Source organism: Pteropus medius, unplaced genomic scaffold, assembly GCF_902729225.1.
Source record: "Pteropus medius unplaced genomic scaffold, Ma_sr-lr_union100, whole genome shotgun sequence".
In the NCBI taxonomy this organism is placed as follows: domain Eukaryota; kingdom Metazoa; phylum Chordata; class Mammalia; order Chiroptera; family Pteropodidae; genus Pteropus; species Pteropus medius.
The window spans coordinates 23,392,132-23,406,597 of record NW_024349797.1 but is presented as its reverse complement, the minus strand read 5'-3'; the positions used below and the strand labels follow the sequence as shown (position 1 = coordinate 23,406,597).

Genomic DNA, 14,466 nt, shown 5'->3' with positions numbered 1-14,466 from the left:
CACCTTTGGGTAATCTGCCTTATGTTCCCTCAATTACAAATGCATGAAAGAAACTGTGAAACCATTTTCTGAAGCATTTGAGATCTTGCTTCTCAGAAACTGATGTCAGTTTTGGCTCAAATAAACTTCATAAAAATTCTGTACAGGTTTGGACATTCTTCCGTTGACATTACCACTCATTTGTATCTAATCGCGGACAACTTTTTAAAATTAATCCTAACTATATCATTTGTTGAATGCTTCATATAACCTAGGAATTTACTAAGTCCCTTGAATATATTATCATATTTACTTCTTAGCCCCTAGGAGGAATTTTTAACCTCTTTTAACACATGAGCAAACAGGCTTAATGGAAAAAAAATTAAGCAACTTGCCCAAGATCATGTCCCTAGTAAATGGTTAGACCCGGGGCTGTATGATCTCAAAGTCAGTTCGCTTGCCATCATGTGCCACACAGTCTCCAGGTAAACAAATATAAACATAAAACTAGGCGATTTCCATATGTAATCTCATATAATTCTTTAACGCTCACATGAGGGAGTGTTGTTATACTCATTTTACAGATGAGGAAAGAGACTCAGGAAGCTTAAGTAATTTTCCCAGAGTCACCTGTCTAATAAATAGTGGGCAGTGTTTGAACTCTAGCTTGTTGGAAGCCAAGCTCATTGCACAATTCTGCTTCCCATTTCTGGGTCTCTGTCTCATTTGGCTGTTATTTCTCTCAATCAGGTGCTCACAGTTTACTAAATAATGGCCACTTGGTGCTTGTGATATCCTTGTCAAATGACTCCTGAATTCTGCATTTCAGTGCATGCCCTGGACGGTAGACACGAACAGCTGCTGAAAAGGCCTTACAGTTGTTTAGATATTGGTGTCTGTGAGTGTTTAGCATGAATTAGCCCCCTCCGCACGAGCAAGCCTGTGCGGATGGAGAACCTTGTGCCTCTGTGATGGGCCTTCCGGTTGGCCAGCTGGCCTCCGTCTTTGCCATCCCTCTCTCGGCTTTCTCTAACCTCAGTGCGTTTTAAAGTGACTATAGGCACTGAAGTTCCTGTCTCCCCTACTTGGGGATGAGCTGCAGGAATGAGCATTGCTTTTCTTCTAGCTTGAGCCTGTCACAGCCGATGTGCGTGGAGAATTCAAAGCTGCTGGAAGGAAACTGAAGGCTATCATGTGTATAGAGGTGGCAAAGGGTGTCGGCTGTTGAGGGTTAGTGTCCTAAACTGGACGATCTAATGCCCCATAGTAGTAAGCATTTCTGAACTGCTGGGCAGCAAGATACGGGCCCCGACTACAGCACAGGCCCTGCCTAGGGAGTCCACATGTAAACAAGCAGAGGCCAATATGTGCTTGGGGGACACCTAATGAAGGCATGCCCCTCTCCGTGGCATCTCTGAGCCTCTGGACAGGATGTTTCCCTGCCTTTGTAACGACCCCCCCACACACACACACACTGCTAGCGTTCCTGGCACTTTATTGTCGTTATCTGTTTACTTGACCGCTTTCCCATTAGGCTAAACAACTGGCAGGCAGAGGACCTGTCCTTGAGAAGAACAAAGGAATCTGAACTTTGGCAGAGGATGGGCGGGGGGTGCTTCAGTTTTGGAGGGGAAAGAGGCAGGAAGCAGAGATGTCCCTGAGGAAGAGATGAAGCATGCAGGCAAGATGTCACTGGAGACTGACGTGGCGTCTCCTCCTCCTGAGCGTATAACTCCCACCAGAGTCTATCTCGTGTCGTTACTGGGAAAAGAGAAAAAAAGGGCAAAATGGTTTCGAGTCAGTAGATGATGGAGGAATGTGGATGACTAGGGGGGCAGGCCTGGCTCTTGGATGGGTTGCATCTAGTCACATGGAAGCCACACCCTAGGGCAGGACGGGGACCCAGTGCTGCTCCTGGCTGGTCTCAAGTCCTTCCTTCGGGGCAGCTGGGCGTGTGGCTACTGAATTGGCTCCCGCCCGGCACGACACGGCCTTACTCATGCCGTGCGCTGCCCTGGGCATACGCGGTGCGTGCAAAGGAAGGCTGGCAGAGGCCGAGGGATGGCAAGACGCTGGGACTCCCGCTCCGAATCCTGACAGCCACTTGCAAACCTTTGCGAGAGAGCGTCTTAACGTGTTCCCAACCTCTGCCACACATTGTCCTCTTTTAGTTGTGAGTCTGGCACATTTTATCCACCCAGATGGTGTCCACATACCAGCATGCGAGCTCACTGAACCCCGACGGACCGTGGCCTGTAATGGAGCACTACAGCCGCACCATCAGGGAAGCACGGCTGTGTCCTCCGCTGAGTCAGCTGCCACTTGGGGCAGACTTGCCGTCAAGGTAGAGCTTTCGAGTACAAGTATCTATGGCTACATTCTGGGCTCTGGATCTCTTTGGGGACGCCTATCCTGCTTCTCTGTGCGTGGCCTGGTTTCCCAAGCCGGCGGTTCTCGGGTGAGGGTGCCTGGCAGAACCCCGGAGGGCTTATTGGAACACCGACCGCTGGGCCTCCGCAGAGGTTATTCAAGGTCTGTGTGGAGCCCTGAGGTGAGGTTTCTAATAGATTCCTGGAACCACACGTTGCCCTAAAGCCAGGGGACTGCGTGACTTTGGAACCCAGCTGCCCATTCCCCTCACCACCATTTCGGGTGCTTGCTTTTGAGATATTCCAAGTGTCCTAATTCAGGCCGTCTGTCCGTGAATGAAAATGAGTAAAGAGGAAGAAAATAGAGGGCCCAGTGACTGCGCCCCGGTGGTGGGACCCAATCCTAACTGTGAAGTTATGGGCCCGATGACCAGAGACGCTGCATTATACTGGCCCAGTGTGTCAGAATTACAATAGTGGTCCTGACGACATTGCACTGGGCCAAAGGCCTGTTACCCGCCTTCTCTCATTGGCATCCTAAGCTCAGGGAAGTGACACCTGTGCATACTGTCCCCCTCCTCTCGTAGATGGGAAAACTGAAACTCAGAAAGAGGGTTTATTTTGGGGTTGGGGTCAAGCGTCCTGCCGTCAGTTTTAGGGCTTTTCCCACTGCATAGGGCCTAATCAACCTTCTTGGCATGTCCGGGTTCCAGAAAGTTGGCTGCTTTTCCTTTAGTGGGATCTTAGTGGCTCTGATGCTCTTTTAGATACGTCTGAGAGGAGGCCGGATCCCAGGGCGGAAGACACATCCCCTTTGCCACTGGTTTCCATCAGTCACTGTGCGTCCTGCCCCGGGCTGAGCCGGACACTGCGGATGCCACCAGAGGTGCCGTATCCACTCGTCCACTTATTTTTTTCTGTGAGTCAACATTTAAGAACTTGGGAGCTTTCACAAGAAGTCCATTTTTCTGGTTCTTGGCAATTTGGAGTTCTGGGATGGCTGGGACATATTCCCCATGTGGTGGCTCTTCCAGAGCTGAAGGTGGGGTGTGCATGCTGGGGGACATGAGCCACCGCACCCCTCTCCGGCGGGCGGTCACGAATACCCATACCTGCTGCATGACTCACCCCCACTGCCTGCCTCAGCTGTGCTGGGCCTCGCTCATCTGTTCATTTGTTCATTCATTCAACCAATATGTAGAATGCCCTCTATGTGCCAGCTCTAGGGAATGTAAACATTTAAGGCATTGTATTAGTTTCCTGTGGCTGCCATAACAAAGTATCACAAATGGCCTGGCTTAAAACAACAGAGATCTGTTCTCATAGTTCTGGAGGCCAGAAATCCAAAATCAAGGTATAGGCAGAGCCGGGCCCGCTCTCCCGGCTTTGGAAGGTGGCCAGCAGGCCATGGTTCCTTGGCTTATAGCTGCATCACTCCAAGCTCGGCCTCTGTCACATGACCTTTTGTGTGTCTGGTCTTCTCATGTGTGTCTCTGGGAGCCTGTCTCTGTCTCTCTTCTCTTCTCTTATGGACACCGGACGTCCCCCGCCCGACAGAGCCTCATCTGAACTTGCATCTGCAAAGACACTATTTCCAAAGGAGGTTTCATTTGCCTCGCTCGGGGTTAGGACGTCAGCGTGCCTTGCTTGGGGTGAGGACATCAATGTATCTTTCTCGGGGACACAGTTCAACTCACAATAGACATTTAGGAAAAAAAAAACAAAAAAACTTCGAACAACCCAAATTTAAAACATAGTCCTTGCTCATCACCCACTAGGGTAGACAAGACTCCTAAAATGTCAGCAAGCACCCCAGTGACAATTCACGTCGGTGGAGCACGTGCAGTGAGGCAGTTCTGAGGCCTCAGTGCTTCATGTGCATTAATCCACTTAACGCCCCCAAAGTGCCCTCCCAGGTAGACTCTGTTGTTACTCTACTTGGCCAGTGAAGAAACTGAGGCACAGAGAGGCGACACAGCCTGGCCAAAGTCTCGGAGGGAGCAGAACAGTGAGTGCTCGGAGCTGGCGAAGCTCAGGAGGTGGCTCTCCCTTTCCCATTAGAGTTCTTCCCTGCGATGGGGAGAAGGGGGAGCTGGCCTTTATCTCGGCCACCATCATGCTTCGTGAAACCATGTCTTATTTATCATCTCCTCCCCCTTCCACCGCCCCCAAGAGGTGAGGCTAACTGGGCTGCCTTTGATGCTCTGTCTTCCCAGGGTGAGGGCGGGGCTTCGCGAAGGATGTTTAAAAGGTCTGATCACTTTCTTGACCTGCAGGGTGACATCTCTAAACTTCTATTTAAGCTAGATTTAGGTCATCTTTAGAGTCGATTTCCTGTATTTCTATGGCATTCTCTAGTTGATGGAAGAAACCATCAGAAACCATAACGATGTGCTCTAAATCATCTCTATTCTGTGGTGCAGATCTGTCTATGTAAATATAGCTAGTCCCGGATGGGACTTTTGCAAGGTAGAGCTCTGAATGAAAGAAAGGATTCATTTTGAGTTTTCTCAAATTCGGTGAGAGATCCCCCACCCCCCCACCGGCTGACTCCCACATTCATATTCCCAGTGTGACATTTTGTGCTGTTGTACTCGGTACGTTAAGCTCAGCTATTCTGAGTGTCATGGGCCAGGAGCCTGTGTGCAGACATCCTTTTTTAGCTGAGCTCATAAAGGCCGCTTGTATGTTTGGGGTTTTCATGCAGAAAGAAGTCTTTTGGCGTAGGTCACTCAAATGCCATATTTTCTCGCTAGATATTTACAAAATGTATGGCTATTTTTAATACACATCTTTGCTGCCTTAAAACCACAGTCGGAATTTAAAGACAGGACTGGCTTCTTTTACTTAACGTAATATCTTCAGGGTTCATCCATTACGCTAAGTGAGAGAAGCCAGGCACAAAAGGACAAATGCTGTGTAAGTCCCTTTCTATGAAGCTGCCAGAATAGGTAGACTCAGAGACAAACACAAGAACGGAGGATGTCAGGGGCTGGGGGAGGGGGAGGGGGAGTTCGTGTTTAATGGAGACAGACTTTCATTTTGGGAGGATGACAGAGTTCTGTGGACGGATGGTGGGGACGGTTTCATGACAATGTATATTACTTAAGGCCACTGAACTGTGCACTTAAAAGGTTAAGACGGTAAATTTTATGTTATGTGTATTTTACCATAATAAGAAAAAAAAACCTACAACCACCTAAGTGACTATATCTAAATAGATCCAAAATGATAGTGGATATAAAAAAATTCACACTCCTGCTGTTATATGACGTACATCATAAAAATTTCTAACGATCATTTGCACGTTTATGTGAAACTTGTTTTCTGTTTTGTGCTTTTCTATATTTTTCAAGTTAAAAGTTCCTTGGCAAATATAATTGTACCTCTCTGACTTATTAACTCTGTGACTTTGACCAAGACTTTTTAGCATTTTGAGTTATTATTGTCCTGTAAAATAGATATAACTCTCCAGGGTTATCAAAGGGAAACAAAAAAAGATTTAAAGGCATGAAATTTACTTGGCAACACAGAGACCAGAGTAAATTGAGACCACGGTAAGTTGAGACCACTCCCTGTAGCGTTTAAGTGGTCAGATCAAATGCAATGTCAGAAATTCCTTAGCCCCATAGAGCAAAGAGTGTACACCCAAGTCCTTCCGGGGCCAGGCAGGTGAGAGCAAGGTGTGAAGCAGGCTGGAGTGAGGGAATGTCAGGGACTGTGGCAAACCAGGAGGCCCCACTGGGAGCATTCTCATTCAATTAAAAAAAAAAAAAAAGGCCCCAGGCTCCCATACAGTCCAAACAAAACATGAAGGGGCTGTATCTGGCCCAGGGCCAAGCTTCCAGTTCTACTCTGGAGTGAGACAGACGTAAATCTGGAAGGGACATGGGAGGCCTTTAAGTCTCAGCTCCTAGTTCTCAGAAGAGGGGGACCTGTCGGTCAAGAATCTAGACCAGAGTCAACCTTTTCAAGTCTCTCTGCTACCTCACTGCTGGCTAGCAATGTCTTTTTTTTTTTTTTTTTTTTTAGGCGAGGCAACCCTTGGTTGACCTCACAGATTGCAAGGACCTAGTCAGCTTACAATTCCTTATTTTTTATTTTTTAGGCCTACAGCACCTGGTCTTCCTAGGTGGTCTCCCATCCAAGTACTCACCAGGCCCGACACTGCTTAGCTTCCGAGATCAGACGGGATCGGGCTTGTTCAGGGTGGCATGGCCATAGACTCCTTTTTAACATAGATATTTATGTTAAAAATTTATGATAACTTTGTTGAATTTAATCTTACCACCCAGATCAAGTTGTCCCCTAGAACTTTTCTATTTTAATAATAGCTGCCACTTCCCAACAAAATCAAAACTCAATGTTGAGCAGAAATTTTGATTGGCATACTATGTGCCTACTAGCCTTTTGTTTTATTTCATATTTATTTTTTTTCCTACTAGCCTTTTACAATTGCAATGATTTCTATTTGGTTCTTTGTATTAAAACGCCAAAGGAATTTGTATGTGAACTTGTTCATATCTCTGATTCTTCCGGCTTTCTCTGAGATTTAACAAGTTTTGAGAAAAATCGATTTTTCTCTGGTTCTCAGGTTATTATCATCTGCTGTGAGAATTTAGGTCATTTTAGAACTCTAACCCACGGGCACGAACTGGCAGACTGTGACCCCTGCAGATGTATATATCTGTGCTTGGCCACCGAGTTTTGGGGACGAGGGGAGTGAACCGCCTTTCGGGCACTGTGTGATCTGGGGAGCCCTCCACACTCCCCCACTCCCCTGCTAATGCCGGCTTCCTCTTCCCCACGCTCACAGCTCCTCCCTGGCCAGCGAGGTTGTGATCTGTCTCACTCAAGGGAAATCACGGTGCAGCACTGTCAAAGTGAGCTTCTCCAGATGTGCTCAGAGGTCAAGAATTTCAACAGACTTTACCGTGACAGCCATGTGCGTGGCCGGTGGACTCCGCCTGTTGGACAGAGTATAGACCCATTCAGCTGCTCCGCCTCCCTCCACGGAGGGAGTGCCACGTGGCCCACTGGCCCAGAGCACTGGGAAACGAGTTTAAGAATGGAATTCAAAAACCTTTCCAGTCCGGTGCAATCCAGTAAGCATTTAGGGAAAACAGCCCACACACAAGCCCTGAGGGGCCCGACATGAGAAACAACAATGGAACAGTAGCCCAGAGTTACTCAGGACCTACGCACAGCAGGCTCTGGGCGAAGACACCTTGTACCTTCGCGTGCTGGATGTTGGCGCCCACCTCACTAGCAACACTGGCTCCGAGGGGAGCTCAGGTGAGGGACTCCTCTCAGTCTGCTGGGGACCCTCCCGGGTTTAGCTCTGAAAGTTTCCCGTCCTGGGAGCCTTCTGAGTCTCAGGCAAACCAGAACCTTTTTTGGTTTGGAGCACTTTTTACCTAAATTTTTACATAGAGTGCAATGAAAAAAAAAATGAGTGGAAAAAAACGTGGACTAAAAAAAAATGTGGACCAAAAAAATGATCAAGATCAAGTTCCCTGGGACTCATTATTCACACTACAATAGCGGCCGGAGGGTAAAGTCAACGCAGAGGAGCCAGAAGAGCTTTTGTTTAAATTTTCATTTTTTTATCTTTTAGAGCGGTTTTAGGTTCACAGCAAAAAAAGAGCATCCCCAACCCCCCTAACGTGGACACGCCCCCACCAGCGTGGTACCTTTGTTACAATCGATGAAGCTAGTGGACACATCACTCTCACCCAAAGTCCACAGTTATCTGGGGCTCGCTCCTGGTGGTGTGCATGCTACGCAGGCGAGCACCTAGGACAATGGAGCGAGGCAGCATACACCAGTCAGTCAGAGGGGCCGCAGTCCCGTTCTGCGAACTACATTTCAGTCACGTGCACGCATGCGTGTAGCGGTGGTCATGTAGCACTCTAACTGGGTAGTGGTGACAAATGCTTGAGTGACCCTCTTGGGAATTGAAGGCACGAGAGGCACGTCAGGCTGGGGAGAACCCATGAGGGCTTTGTGGGGTATGGGAAACCCTGGGGGAGGGATGGAAGGGCCCGTGGAGTGGAGCCAGGAACTGGGGAGGAAGGGCAGGCGGGCCTGGGGGGAGCCAGGAAGGCCAGTGGGGGTTCGGGTTCACTCCAGCTCTATGGCTTACTAGTCGTATAGTCCCAGCACGCTAGGGAACCCCTCTGTCTCATTCCTCAGCAGCGAGATGGGGTAATAACAGGGCCCACCTGGGCAGGCGGGATGGGCGTCAGGTGACGCAGTGCCTAAAGTGTAGCTAGGACTGGTAATTCAGCTGCTATTATCGACAGGCTTTGTCGAGGAAGATTTGTGGGGCAGCCATGCCTGGAAAAGCTTGGGGAAGGCAGAGATGGCGCCTGAACCAGGTGGGCGTCTGGGGCGGGTTGCAGGTGGAAGCTGCAGTGGCCCACGAGGACAGTTCGTTTTGCTGGAATTCCATTCTTTAATGTACTTCAAGCAACAGAGTCCACAGCGTCACTGTGCTCATTGTACTGACTGTCTTGTGGCACAGAGATTTGACCCGGGGTAGGGGAAGGGGTGGGCACAATGAATCTTTGGGATGGACACCCGAGGACACTCCTACAGGACCCTGGGCCTTCCACTAAGAAACACCTGACTCTTTCTCCCTCTTGCCCAGCTGGAATTCCCCAGGGTGTTCCCAGCTCGGGCATAACGCCTTTTGCAGTCAGCCCTGCCCTTGGCCACTTTCTCTTTCAAACCCGTGAAACACAAAGTGACCACATGACATCTGTTCTTGGATGATGCCCATGCCCTGGATACGGAATCCCTGCCATCTTCTGGGCTGGCCCCGCTGCCACATGTCCTTTCAGTGGCGGGCCTGCTTTCTCTCTGCCCTGACCGGCTCTTGCTCTCGCCATGCCCCTCGTGGGAAATTCCCGAGCCCCCGTCCCCTCCACCTCACGGAGCCTCGTTTTTGGTGCCTGTTTGCACACTGTCTCTGGGAAGCCCCACGCCTGCCTGGCGGCTTCCTGCTGGTGGGCGGTCACATCCCGGGCCTGCGTCCTCCTGCGTGAAGGTCAGTCTTTACCTTAAACGAGCCCCGTCCATTGTTCTTATGCATCTAGGATGACGTTCCTTTGAAGCGTCGGGGTAGTTTTCTTCTCCAGACTCCTCGATGGCACAACCGCTGGCGCCAGAGCACAGACCACGGACCCCTCACTGCTATCTCGTTCCCCGCCCACCATCTCTCGGGGCCGTAAATGTTAATTATTATCTGTCCTATACCCACCAATGTAAAGGAAGTGTGTATCCCTTCATTTTACTTTTCATCCCATCCCAGAGATGTCCCGCTTTGCTTTCTCCCACCTCTTTAATCTACCACCAGCAGATGTCCTGTGACCCTCCCGACGATTCCTCTGTTGAGTCTAATGTAAAAAATAAGCTGCTCTCTGGAGGGTTCTCTCAGTCCGTTGAGATTTTGCTTCTGGACGTGTCCTCAAAAGTTTGGCTCTACTTTAAACTCTCATAAAACTCTTCCATAGGTTCGGACCTTCTGTCGTCAACAGAAGAATGTGTTGAAACCTTCCACTGAGATGAGGCCCTGTCAGTCTCCGTGGCTCTCTCGTCCTTTACTTCACAGATTTGGGGCTGCCCTATCAGGCACAGATATGTTTAAAAACTCGTTACGCATTGGGTGAATTAAACCTATTTTCATTATTAATGACCATCTCTGTCCCTAATAAGACTTTGCCTTTTTAAAAAAATCTGGAATGTTTGATTCTTATTTTTATTTTTTTCAATCACATAAACTAATTTTATATTAGTTTCAGGTGTACAGCACAGTGGTTAGATGCTTATATAATTTATGGAGCGATGCCCTGATAATTCTAGTGCCCATCCGACACCATACATGTTTATTAAAATATTATTGACTGTATTACCTATGCCGTACTTTACATCCCCATGACTGTTTTGTAACTATCAGCTTGTACTTCTTAATCCCTTCCCCGTTTTTCACCCAGCCCCCCAAATCCCTGCCATTTGACAATCATCACTTTGTTCTCTGTACCTATCAGTTTGTTTGGTTTGTTCATTTATTTTGTAGAGTCCACATATAAGTGAAATCATATGGTATTTGTCTTTCTCTGACTTACTTCACTTAGTATCATACTGTCTAGGTCCACCCACATTGTCACAAAAATTTTGTCTTAAAGTCTATTTCGGCTGGTATTAGTGCCTTCCCTTTGGCCAGCATTTGCCTGCGTCCATCTTCACTTGTAGTCTTTGTATGTCCTTAGGTTTTATGTGTGTGTGTCTTTGGCAAACAGCATTTATCTTTATATATTTTTTTAAATCTGGTGTCAGTATCTGTCCTTTTGACTGATGGGTTTAGCCCACTTTTTTTACTGCAATTATTGATATAATTAGACCGATTTCTACTATTTTAATCCTCCGATCAGTTCCAGTTCCTCCACACCCTTGTTAACACTTGCTATAGTCTGTCTTTTTCACCGCAGCCACTCTAATAAGTGTACACTAGAATCTCGCGGTTTTAACGTGCATTTCCTAACGACTGCCAACTTTGTGCATTTTTCCATTTGCTCGCACGCCATTTGTCTTCCTTCTTCGGTGAAGCGTCTGGTCCCATTGGTGGAAACCGGAGTTGGAAGTGTCGTGGCTTCTCATTGGCTGAGCTGTAACCGCCTCTCATTGGCCGAGCGGTTGCCGGGGAGAAGCTCCTGCTTCCTCCTGCTGGAGTAGCAGAGCAGAAAAGCCCTTCCTGCTGGGGATGGCGGGCAGCCTCTTCCTGGTTGGGATGATTGACATGAGGGGTGGGGCGTGAGAGCGCCCCTTACAGGACCCCCTACTCCGATGTAATGGGGTTTTCTCTTCATCCATTTTCCTTTATATGTTCTGGCTAAAACTTATTTTATTTTTGTTTTATTTAGTTTGTCCCTCTCAGGATTTTGTGTAGTCCCTCGGGGCGAGGACCCTCATTCTGATGAGGTCAGGCGCGTTCAGGGAGGTATGGCCGTAGACTCCTTCGGGAGAGGTTTGATTTTCTTATTTCTCTCTCTTCCCTCTGTTTCCCGCCTTTGAGATGCCTGGCAGAGAGAAGTTGAACGCCTCTTAGCTTTTGTTTTGTTCCTTTCCATCTCATCTCTTGTTGCCTGCAGGCGCTTCCTGGAGCTTGGGACTTTGCCAGTGAGCAAAAGCAAGGAACATCTCGCCCTCATCCCGGTCCGGGAGGCAGACAATGAATGGAGCAGTCTAATAAATCAGTAAATGATTTCCTCTGTTACGAGGCGATCATTGCTGTGGAAGAAAATGGAACAGAGCTGGGGGAGGGGAGCAAAGGGGGGGTGGGGGGCGGGGGGCAGACCTCACTAGGAAGAAGCGAAGAAGGCCTGAAAGGGGCAGGGTCAGTCCCTCCTGCAAGTCTTGGGGGAGCTCAGGGTGGAGGGACGGTAGAGCAAAGTGATGGACGCTGGTCTGGTCTGAGCGGAGAGCATGACAGGGGCACAGAGGACGGCTGGCCAGGGAGGAGCGGGCCAGGCCTGCAAGGCCAGGCAGCGTGAGCACTTCGGCTTCAACTTGGGTGGGCTGGGAGCCGCGGTGTGGGTGGCAGTGTCAACCTGGAGGACAGGCCGTGGGGACAGGCGGGAGCGGAGAGGCCAGGCCAGAGGCCTTGGCACTTGTCAGGTGAGGGCTGGGCTGGGCGGTGGAGGTGGAGAGGGTGAGGCAGTGGACTCTACGTCCGTCTGGGTCCCCGAGAAGCACCGGATCAAATGTTTTATTGGGGGACATGGCTGGGGGAGGGAAAGTGAGGAAGGAGGTGACAGCCACTCAGGTCCGACCCTGAAATGAGGAGGGGCGAGGGCAGCGTCTGCGGGCGGTGCAGCCTAAGGAAGGTCTGGCACGGCCATCAGCGGATCCTCGAGCCAGGAATGGCCATCGGGAAAGCCCCGTCTCCCAGGACCGGGCCTGCCTTCGCGCCTTGGCAGGCCAGGTCCCTGGCTGGGAGCACGAATCTCAGAGCTCAGCAGCTGGGACCCTGGACCAGCTACCCTCCCACACTCTCCCGGGCACGACCGGCCTGGGCCTGTCCCCTCACCCCACCTCCAGGATTCCAGAGGCAAAGGTCAATGGGAAGGGAGATGCTAACTAATGTGTCTGTCACTGGTTCCTCCCCGCTTCCTCACGCCTACATCCTTTGCTTTGGGGGTCAAGCCCTGTTGGAGGAGTGTTGGGGTTAAAACGGAAAGTGATTCTATCGCTGCCGCTGCCGCGTGGGCCCCAGCAGAGAGGATGGAAAATCAGGTCATGAGATCTAAGAAAGAATGTAGGTTAATTAAACTTTAAAACACAGATCTTTCTGCAGTGGTTCCGTGAGTCAGCATCCAGCTTGGGGAAAGAGGCATGGGGCAGGCGGACTGTGATGGGGTCCCGCCTGGGCCCCGTGGCCTCTGGCTGGCGTCCGCACCCTCACCCCCGCTAGAGACAGCGGCCCAAGTTTGCTTCCATGCTTTTAAGCATCATTTAAATTCACCCTTCTGCATCTTTGACTGCCTGGGAAACGTCCTACTTCAAGCTGAGAATCTGGGTCAGCTGTTCATAAGAATAGCATTTGCTGAATAAAACTGGCAGCCCGGGCATTGGGCGCCGTCTTGCGGGGCAGGAGAGGCCTGAAAGGGGAAGGGCCTTGGCCGTGAGCTCATATGTTGACATCTGCTCTATGCCGTGCTGTTATATTTACTCTCTGGGTGTTGATTTGAGCGCTGGGAGCTCCATGCCCGCAGGGGAGGCGCGACAGTGTGGCATCTGGGAAGGCGTCCTTGCACACGGTGTGGGCGGGGGTTGTGGGGACAGGTGGCACAGGTGACTCGGGGACGCCGGTGACACCTGTGGCCTGCTCACGCCCTGTCTGCACATGCCCAGGGGGTTTGAGCCTGGCTGGGTGTCTCCACAGTGGTTTTGGGTGAGGGGAGGCCACAGCCTCGAGGGCCCAGTGGGCAGGGCCGTGTTCACATCTGCCAGGGTCTGGGGCCTGTGGGGCCCGGACTGTGTCTGCTTTGTCCAGGTTAAGCTCCAGCACCCACGTGTGGGCTAAATCGGAACTGGCCCGTTATCTCCGAACGTGACCTCGTCTGGAGGTAGAGTCCGTGCCGGATGGAACTAAGTTAGGAAGAGGTCGCCAGGGTGAGCCAGAGCTAATACGACTGGCGTGTTTACGAGACACAGACACGCACAGAGGGACGACCACGTGAGGACACGGGACAGAGATGGCCATCTACGAGCCAAGGAGAGAGGCCTCGTTAAAGAGAGCCCAGAGGCTTCCCTCGCCTCCCACCAAGTGAGGACACACAAAACGACAGCCACTTGTGAACCGGGAGGTGGGCCTTCACACGACGCCAAACCTGCCGGCGCCTCGACCTTGGACTTGCAGCCTCCACAGCCCTGTGGTTCGGAAGCACCCCCGTCGCGGTATTTGTTCACAGCAGCCCGGACCGGACAGGTGAGCAGGCGGCAGGATGACAGACTGGCCCCTCTGCTGACGCCAGGAGCTGGTGCCACCTGTGGCCCATCCCACCGGCAGACTTTGCAGCTGCCGCACATCTCGGCGACATTCCGGGGAGGATCTGTGAAGGAGACAGGTCTGGACGTGGCTGGCCGAGCCCCCTGGCAGGGGACGCCTCGCCTCCGGGACCTCAGAGCCGGCCTCCCTAGCTGGCCTGGGCTCTCCCGTGGCAGTGCCCACCTCGGCCTTGGTCCCGCAAGGCCCTTGCCTGGGGAGAAGAGGTACCTGCGAAATGTGCCGAATGGTGGGACTGGTGGAGACTGGAAGGGGGTCTGGCCACCTTCGCCGGGGGTCCCCTCCATGGCTGCCACCCCGTGGCGAGAAGCCCCTCCCAGAGGCCCCCGTGTCAGGGATCTCGCCAAGGCCGCTCTGCCGAGCAGAACTCGAGCGCATACGGAGTGGGGCTGGGGAGGCCGGCAGACCCCCCGCCGCCTGGGGTCTTCCCAGGGAGGGCCGAGCGGTCTGTGCTGAGGCCCGACTCCGAATCATGGAGAGGGATCCCCCCGCCGCTGAAGCTTCTTCCTGTTCTTTTTCTTTTAAAGAAAACTTTCTATTATGGGAGCA

At 51.1% G+C, this 14,466-nt stretch overlaps 2 long non-coding RNA genes and 1 other non-coding gene across 4 annotated transcripts; 2 read left to right on the top strand and 1 right to left on the bottom strand.

Annotated features, from left to right (window-relative positions):
* The first annotated feature begins 1,549 nt into the window (after positions 1-1,549).
* On the top strand, positions 1,550-10,068 carry LOC120619739 (uncharacterized). The gene is made up of 3 exons (XR_005657654.1): positions 1,550-2,323; positions 3,116-3,267; positions 9,866-10,068. It is a non-coding gene; the product is annotated as an uncharacterized LOC120619739 (long non-coding RNA).
* LOC120619872 (5S ribosomal RNA) lies at positions 6,456-6,574 on the bottom strand. Its single transcript, XR_005657673.1, has one exon. It is a non-coding gene; the product is annotated as a 5S ribosomal RNA (ribosomal RNA).
* A 988-nt stretch (positions 10,069-11,056) lies between the features above and the next one.
* LOC120619737 (uncharacterized) lies at positions 11,057-11,622 on the top strand. Of its 2 annotated transcripts, XR_005657652.1 has the most exons (3): positions 11,057-11,197; positions 11,273-11,376; positions 11,501-11,622. It is a non-coding gene; the product is annotated as an uncharacterized LOC120619737 (long non-coding RNA). The 2 variants fall into 2 exon arrangements; XR_005657651.1 differs by having other exon boundaries at positions 11,065-11,376.
* Positions 11,623-14,466: the final 2,844 nt, after the last annotated feature.